The sequence below is a fragment of the Pygoscelis adeliae genome, unplaced genomic scaffold (assembly GCF_000699105.1).
Source record: "Pygoscelis adeliae isolate BGI_AS28 unplaced genomic scaffold, ASM69910v1 Scaffold4, whole genome shotgun sequence".
NCBI classification, from domain to species: Eukaryota; Metazoa; Chordata; class Aves; order Sphenisciformes; family Spheniscidae; genus Pygoscelis; species Pygoscelis adeliae.
The window spans coordinates 5,789,620-5,792,235 of record NW_008824986.1 but is presented as its reverse complement, the minus strand read 5'-3'; the positions used below and the strand labels follow the sequence as shown (position 1 = coordinate 5,792,235).

At 43.3% G+C, this 2,616-nt stretch overlaps 1 protein-coding gene across 1 annotated transcript in view; it reads left to right on the top strand.

Annotated features, from left to right (window-relative positions):
• Positions 1–1,216: 1,216 nt before the first annotated feature.
• Positions 1,217–2,616, top strand: part of ALDH18A1 (aldehyde dehydrogenase 18 family, member A1) — a 37,995-nt gene continuing 36,595 nt past the window's right edge. Inside the window, exons 1-2 of the mRNA XM_009325998.1 lie at positions 1,217–1,267; positions 1,920–2,028. The gene's annotated coding sequence lies outside the window, so the exon portion shown is untranslated. The remainder of the gene's footprint in view (positions 1,268–1,919; positions 2,029–2,616) is intronic.

Here is a 2,616-nt window from a genome sequence, read left to right as displayed (position 1 = left end):
GCGGCGCGGCCGGCGCTGGGCCGTGCCTTCCCTTCCCTTCCCTCGGCGCTCCGCAGTAAGTCAAAGCGGCTGCCGCCGGGTCCCCTCCTGCGGCTGGCGGATCGGGAGCGGTTGCTCTATTGCTGGCAGCAGAAGAATGAGGGTTCCGGGGGGGCGGGGAAGTGAGCTGAGCCTTAAAACTGTAGACGTACTGTACGTACAGCCTTGTAGACTTCGGTTCAAATTTTCTTGACGGCTACAGAGCATTGCTACTGCGCGGAGTTACGGGCAGAGTGAAATTGCGGTTTGGACCCCTGGAAGCACTAGGCTAATTGATAAGAGCTGCGCTGGCCTTACTCTTCTGGAGCTTCGTGAGAGCAGAGCTGTTGCCCCTCTTGAGATTTCTTATTCCTTGCTCGTCTTTTGTGTCTACTTACAAGATTTCTCCATGCCCAAAGAAAATATTTAAACGCTCCCGACGCTTGCGTGACACATAAAAGTTATTACCTAGGTTTTGACCTAACTCTTGTGATAAGCCTGTGTTGTTCGCTTAGTGTTTCTTCACAGGAGATGTAACAGGATCAGATTAGAGGCTTTTTTAAGAAACCTGATAGCTCTCTGAAAGAAGTAATAAAACTGTAGATAAAGGAGACTTAATGAGCAAAGCTTACACAGTTTTCCAAAAGCCTTTGGCAAGTGTCTCTGTACTATGAAGTCAAGAACAGTTTTATTTTCTTAAATGAAAAATAAAATGCTTCCATAAATGCTTATATCTGTGCTGACTCTGTATCCTAAAAAATGATGGATACTTGGAAGTGTTTACCTTCTTTCTCTTCTCAGATTTGCTCTTGATGATGCTGAGAAGCAATTTATAAAGGGTTAAAATAAACTTTTCTTCTTCCTTGTTCTATAGTAAAGTATTTATATTTAGTCACTTTAGAAAGTATATTACCTTTTCTGTATTTGTGTCAGTGAATAACTTTTGTTGCGTTAACTGCTTTGTTTGTTTGCTGTCCTACCTTACTTTTCTAAGCTCCTCTTTGCCAGGGTTGTTATAAGAAATGTATTCAATAGCAGAGTGAGCATCTTTCACACTTAGCTTCAGTAATTTTTCAGCTGCTCTTGTTGCATGTTGTATTAGTAGGAATATTAAAGCAATGTTATTTTTATGTTTTTCTGCAGCATCCAGGGACGACCACATCTGAGAGTCACTGTGGATGATACTCTGAAAAGTCAGTTCATGGTGTAGCAAAAGTCAAAAAGCAAGTAGAATGGTAGAAATTATCAGGTAAGGGATGAAGTGCAGAATAAAAGACCGTATCATGCCACTATATAAATCCTTGCTTCATCTAAGCTTGAGTACTCTGTGCAGTTCTGGACTCCCTGGGGTAATATGCTGTACCCTGTTTAGGATAACTGGGGAGGTGGAGGAAGAGCAATGGAGATGATGGTATATGTGAAGTAGCCTTGATATAAGGCGAGCAAGAGCATCCTATACTGATTTACTAGTTGCAGCCTAAGGAGTTGCTGTGCTTCTCTCTTGCTGGTGCTAGTACTCACATGATTGTATAGACAGGTGGGTCAGTTGGTCTCTGACCGGAATATTACCATGACCAAGCTGTTTTTCAGAGGGGGTGGGAACTGCAGCTTTGAGCAGAAGGGGAGGCAAAACTGGTGTACTTTTGGTGCTAGAATTGTTTAAGGACAACTTGAGCATCACAGCAGAGAGAGGAATGAGAGGGTGGGTGCTCTACAAGTCTATAAAATCATGAGTGGTGTGGAGGAGGTGAATCGCCCCAGAGCCATACAAAGCTGGAGACCAGGAGAGTATTCAGGTAGTTTTAATTGCTTTCTTGTCCTGCCCATGTACTTTATCTGGGCGTCTGGCAGAGTCCTGTTCTACTGATGTGTTTTGGTTTATTTCTTCTCTTCCCCATTAGGATTTGGGTGTCAGCTTATCCTTTATAGAAGCTGAATGCCATCTTGTTTCTCCCCATCCCCAGAAGAAGAGGGAAATGCATTGTGAGGGCAGAGAGTAAAAAAGGAAAGGTAGGTAAAGGCAAATGGCTTAAAAACAAGGAACTGGAGGGAATGCTGAGCTGAGCATGCACAGTCCCCTGAGGCTGAGATGCTGATGAATGCTGTTTTGAGTGGTGCTCTTCTTGGAGAAATGATAGGACAGGGGCTTAGAAGTAAATCCTACAGTTGGTGAATATTCCCTAGTTTTTCTTAGGAAGTTGTGGCTGGCTGGCTTAACCGTTGCCAGAAGGCAGTTGTTGAAGAGGTTCCACAATGGGGCTTTGGATATGGAGGGTACGAATAAAAAAAATTACTAGGGTGAAAAAGTGCAACTAAAGTTTCTGTAAGAGGTTCTGGAAGGGAGGCTGACACTCAGGGTGCTAAATATAGAAGTCAGTCTTTCTCCTGAAACACTAAACAAGAGTGCAGACTTCAGTCTACACTTTTCATACTTCTTTCATTCTGTTCTTGCGTTTCCCTGGCTACAGTTTCTCCTGGATATGAACATGTGTCCAGGTACTTGATTTGCATCTTGTCGCTTAGTGGCACTATTGTCACTCTACTAACCGTAGCTATTACAAAATTTTCATTCAGTCTCCATTGCTTTTCCTGAATGAT